The sequence below is a fragment of the Chrysochloris asiatica genome, unplaced genomic scaffold, assembly GCF_000296735.1.
Source record: "Chrysochloris asiatica unplaced genomic scaffold, ChrAsi1.0 scaffold00415, whole genome shotgun sequence".
In the NCBI taxonomy this organism is placed as follows: domain Eukaryota; kingdom Metazoa; phylum Chordata; class Mammalia; order Afrosoricida; family Chrysochloridae; genus Chrysochloris; species Chrysochloris asiatica.
This window is the reverse complement of record NW_006408933.1, coordinates 1,071,506-1,077,829: the sequence shown is the minus strand read 5'-3', so window position 1 is coordinate 1,077,829 and position 6,324 is coordinate 1,071,506.

Genomic DNA, 6,324 nt, shown 5'->3' with positions numbered 1-6,324 from the left:
CTGTTTTCTTTGTTGTTTGTCATTTTTTTGGTAGTGGGATTTTGTGCTACAAAGCCTGGGGCTGGCTGACCAGGTCCATGTCCAGAGGGAGCAGGTCCAGTGGGGCAGCATTCTTCTGGTCTTACACTGTCATTGATGACTCAGTGTATAAAACAATGATTAAAGTAAAATCCCAGGCCCAGAAGCCAAGAGTGCTAGATGCTAAAATGCAACATTTAAAAAAAGAAGTCAGTCTTAGAAAATAGGACCTACCTGTAGTAGGCGCCTCCTCTTTCCTCTAAAAATAAAGTTTGCAGTTGCAGAAGGCAGCCTTGTTAGATCAAATTTGTAGCTGTGGCTTAACAAGTTTTTTCTTTGTTCCTTTCATAGATCAAAATACCCTGTCTTTGTAAATGGAATGTATAGACATTGTTGTTGTTGTTAAGTGCTGTTGAGTTGATTCTGACTCGTAGTGACCCTGTAAGGTTTACAAGGAGCAGCTGGTGGATTTGAACTACCAACCTTGCAATTAGCAGTCCAGTGCATATCCACACCAGGACATAACTATTTGATTTTTTTTTAAACTATTTATTTTTATAAAACATATGTGAACTCTGTATTTACCAGACATATCGGAAGCACTGAAACTCTGCTTTTCACACATGCATAGTGAATAAAACAATTTTCTATGTCCTCCTCACTCTCTGTGGTTGGATTGACTCTGCATTGCACTGGGCATAATCCCGCATACAGGTAAGAGCCTGATCTCTCAATTATTACCCAAACACTGGCCAAGAAGAGAACACTGAAAATCTTGACCTAATGGGAGGCCTTGACACTGGACTCTGGTCTGGAAAAGGGCAGAAGTGGGAGTGAGCTGGGGCAGGATGGAAAATGTCCTTGAAGACCCATGTTATGGGTGAATGGAAGCAAAACCAGGAGCTGAGACAACAGTGATCCTCTAACTTGCCAAGCCCTTTCCCAGGTTTGTAAGGCACAGGCTGAGCTAGAGGTATATCTTTGGAAAATAGTTCCTATGGCAGTTAGTTTTAAATTGCTGAATTCGATAGAAACTGTGATATTAAATAAAAACTGCTCATGGCTACCTCCTTTCAAATGGTACCCAGGGCATATACTGTACCTATATGCCTCTGGGCTGACCTTAGGCCTGGAAATGACACTCCCAGTCCCAGAACTGTGAAACAAGAAATTACAATCAACCTGTGGCACTGTGGGTTAATGTGCTGGACTACAAAATTGGTTTGATCCACAAGGTCAGCGGTTCAAGCTCACCAGCCGCTCCTAGGAAACCCTATATGAGGTTACTATGGGTCGGAACCTACATGATGGCACTTAACAACCACCACCAACCACCACAAGGATCCCTGTTGGTGCAGTGGGTTAAGCATTAGACTACTAACTGAAAGATTGGTGGCTCAAACCCACCAGCAGCTCCACTTGAGAACTATGAGGCAGTCTGCTTCTGTAAAGATTTATAGGCTTGGACATCCTATGAAGCATCTCTACTATGTCTAGAGGGTTCTTATGAGTACAAATCAACTCAACAGCTGTGGGTTTGGTTTGGTTTTGGAAGCCACCTACTTTGTTACAACAGCCCTAGGAAATGCAGACATTTGTCCCTTCACTCCCGCTCTTCCAGAGATCTTATAAAAATGCAGATTGCTGGGTCCAACTCCAGAGCTTCTAGCCCTGCAGGTCTGGGCTGATGGTCAGCATAGCATACATATTGAATAAGTATGGTGAAAGAACACAATCCAGTCGCACATATTTCTTCATTTTAAACCATTCTGTATTCCCTTGTTATGATGGAAAAACTGCCTTTTGGTCTATGTACAAGTTCCTCATGAGCACAATTAAGTGTTCCAGAATACTCATTCTCTGCAAGGCTGTCCACAGCTTGTCATGATACACACAATCGAAAGCCTTTGCATAATCAATAAAGCACAAATAAACATCTTTCAGGATCTCTGGTAGCATAGTGTTTACAAATTGGGCTGTGACTGGCAGGGTCAGCAGTTAGAAACTACCAGCTGTTCCGCGGGAGAAAGATGAGGCTTTCTGCTCCCGTAAAGATTTACAGCCTGTACAGGGTCGCTATGAGTCGGAACTGACTCCACGGCACTTAACAACAACAAACAGCAACAAACATCTTTCTGGTATTCTCTGCTTTCAGCCAAGATCCATCTGATGTCAGTAATGATATCCCTCATTCCACTTCCTCTTCTGAATCCAGCTTGAACCTCTGGAAGTTCTTTGTCAGTGTATGGTTGCAGCTGTTTTTGCATTATCTTTAGCAAAATTTTACTTGCATGTGATATTAATGATATTGTCCAATGAGTTCCACATTCCGTTGGGTCATCTTTCTTTGGAATGGGCACAAATGTGGATATTTTCCAGTCAGTTGATGAGGTAGTTGTCTATCAAATTTCTTGGCATAGTTGAGTGAGTACCTCCAGTGCTGCATCAGTGTGTTGAAAGAGTTCACTTTGTATTCCATCAATTCCTGGTGCCTTGTTCTTTACCAATGCCTTCAGTGTACTTTGTTTTTTTCCGTTAGTATCATTGGCTTTTGGTTATATGCTATCTCTTGAAGTAATTGAACACTGTGTATTGGTACAATGACTGTATTCCTTCTATCTTTGTTTGATGCTTTCTGCATCATTCAATATTTTGCCCATAGAATCCTTTAATATTTCAAGTCAAGTCTTGAATTTTTTATTCAGTTCACTCAGCTTGAGAAATGCTGAGCATGTTCTTCCCTTTTGGTTTCCTGACTCCAGGTCCTTATACTATTTGATGTTGTCTTCTTGGCTGCTTTTTGAAATTTTTTATTCAGCTCTTTTACCTCCTCATTTCTTCCATTTACTACATTAGAAGGCAAGTTTCAGAGTCTCTTCTGACATCCATTTTGGTCTTTTGTTTCCTTTTAGTCTTCTTAATAACCTTTTGTTTTCTTCCTATATGATGTCATCCCACAACTCTTCTGGTCTTCGGTCTTTAGCGTTTAATGCACCAAATCTGTTCTTCAGATGTTTCCAAATTCAGATGGGATATATTCAAGATCATATTTTTTGGTCACTAATGGACTTACTTAAATTTTCTTCAGCTTCAGCCTGAACTTGCATATGAGCAATGGATGGTCTGTCTCACAGTCTGCCCCTAGCCTTGTTTAGGCTGATGATATAGAGCTTTTCCACTATCTTTCCACAGATGTAGCTATTTGTTTTCTGTGTATTCCATCTGGTGAGGTTCATGTATATAGTCATCTTTTATGTTGCTTAAAAAGTGTTTTGCAATGAAGAAATCATTGGTCTTACAAAATTCTATTATGCGATCTCCAGCATTGTTTCTATCACCAAGGCCATATTTTCCAACTACTGATCCTTCTTCTTTGTTTCCAACTTTTCACATTCCAATCGCCAGTAATTATCAATGCATCTTGGTTGCATGTTTGATCAATTTCAAGGTGAGAAATTTGGTAGAATTCTGCAATTTCATCATCACTGGCTTTAGTGGTAGGTGTGTGAATTTCAACAATAGTGGTATTAACTGGTCTTCCTTGTAGGTGTATGGATATTATTCTATCACAGACAGTGTTGTACTTCAAGACTAATCTTGATATGTTCTTTTTGATGACAAATGTGATACCAATTCTTCTTCAATTTGTCATTTCTGGCATAGTAAACCTTGTGATTGTCAGATTCAAAATGGCTAATACCAGTCCATTTCAACTCACTAATGCCTAGGATATCTATGTTTATGAGTTCCATCTCATTTTTAACAATTTTCCTTGACTCATACTTCATGAATTCCATGTTTTAATTATTAATGGATGTTTACAGTTGTTTCCCCTATTTTTGAGTTGTTCCTCATCAGCAATCTAAAGTCCTGGAGGCTTTACTCCATTCATGTCATTATGGTCAACTCTACTTTGAAGTGACAGCTCATCCCCAGTCATATTTGAGTGCCTTCCAACCTGAGGGGGCTCATCTTCTGGCTCAATATCTGATAAGATTCTGGTGCTCTTCATCATGTTTCAATATTCAATATTCTGGTGCTGACAGTGTTCCACTGCTATTTGCAAGGTTTTCAGTGACTAAATATTCAGAAGTAATCTGTCTCTCTGTCCTCCTTGTCTGTCTTTGTCTGGAAGCTCAGCTGAAACCTATTCAGTGTGGGTGACCCTGCTGGCATTTTAAATACCTGTGGCTTAGCTTTCAGAATCACAGCAACACACAAGCCATCACAGTAGGACAAATTGACAAAGGAGTGGTGGAATGACAGGAGTAGGACTATGCAAATGTGAGATTTTGTGGTCCCATCCTGGTGTGGCGCAGTGGGTTAATGCGCCAGACTGCAAAGCTGTTTGAACTGCAAGGTTAGCGGTTTAAGCTCAGCAGCTGCTCCTTGGAAACCCTATCCAGGGTCGCTATGGGTCAGAACCAACTTAATGGCACTTAACAACAACAACAACAACAACAAGGGGACTCGATAGCTTACTAATTATATAAATATGGTACATAGCACTCTTGGGGTGAGATGATGTTAATAAGATGTTAATATGGAACCTTCGCATGGGGATTGGTCAGTTTTGCCATCCTGCTATGTTTAAAAAGAACCATTTTAGGAGCAGAAAAGAGTCCTGGTGTGGTGCTGTGAGATAAAGTACTGGACCGAAACGTTGGTTTGAACCACAAAGTTGGTGGTTTAAAGTTACCAGCCACTGTTTGGAAACCCTATGTAGGTTCTTTATGAGTCTGAACCAACTCAACATCACTTAACAACAACAACAACAAGCAGAAAAGGAGGTCTCAGTACCATCAAGAAAGATGCATCCTTTGGATCTGATCCCTGCACTGATCTTCCTTGATCTAGGAGACAGAGAGCTGTGAAACCAGAGACATCAGGAGGTGGTAAGAAGCAATGGTGGCAGAGGCAGCAGAAGCAGGAGACCCACAGGAGACCATGTGATGGGCTTCTTAGACCACAGAGCAAGAAAGCTGAGTGCCTTCAGACTGGAGTCTTGCTGGGTGTTTAATTAGTGTAGAGCTAAATTTGCCAACCTACAGAACTAAAGCTGAGCTCCTTTGGGCTGAGGCTTACTGGCAGTTGTTGTTAGGTGCCATTGAGTAGGCATAGCGACCTTATGCACAGCAAAACGAAACATTGCCCGAGTGGGTGCTTAATTAGCAGAGATACACTTTCCCAAGCAGAACAGAGGCCAACGAGCCACATAATCGAGAGGTCAAGAGCTAAAAGAGCTTTGTAACAAATGTCTAAGCAATCCCTGAGGCCCAGGAGGTTGAAGGCCTGGGCATGTCTACAGGCATGGCTCAGACGAAGCTGTCGTCACTGAAGCACTGCATCCTGAGCATTTCTGATCCTCAGTTGTAACCAGTTACTTCCCTAATAAGCCCAGTAATCATGAGTCCTATGTGACCATTACAATGAGTTATCAAACCCAGCAGAGAAGTAGAGAGTGGGATGGAAGGGACAGTTGGTGACAGAAGTGGTCAAGAATGTCTGACCTTCACCACCTCATAGGAGTTGGCCTTGGGCTAATATTGAGTCTGGTTCTTCTTCCTCTTTGTGAGTCACAGGTCAGATGTCATCCCCACACCATTTTTTACATTGGTGAAATGGACCAATTCCTTGGAAACACAAACTAGCACAACGTATCCAATATGAATAGCTTATAATTGTTAAGAAAATGGAATTTTTGATTAAAAAGCTGCTGTAAAAGAATCTCCAGATTCAGATGGTTTCACTGGAGAATTCTACTGAACGTTTAAAAAATTAACACCAATTCTATACAATCTCATCTAGAAAACAGAAGAGGAGATAAACCTTCCCAATTCATTTTGTGAACTTGATATTACCCTGATACCAAAACCAGACAAAGACTATACCAAAAAAGAAAACCCTACACCAAATTCCTCATGAATACAGACATCAACATGTTGTTGTTAGGTACCATTAAGTCATTTCCGACGCATAGCAATTCTATGCACAACACAACAAAATACTGCTTGGTCCTGAGCCATTCTCACAATTATTGTCATGCTTGAGTCCATTGCTGCTGCCACTGTACCAATCCGTCTCATTGGGGGTCTTCCTCTTCTTTACTGACCTTCCACTTTACCAAGCATGATATCCTCCAGAGACGAGTCCCTTCTGATAACATGACTGATATATGAGAGATGAAGTCTCACTATCCTGGGTTCTAAAGAGCATTCTGACTGTACTACTCCCAACACAGATTTGTTTGTTCTTTTGACAGTCCACGGTACTTTCAGTATTCTTCTCCAACACTATAACTCAAAT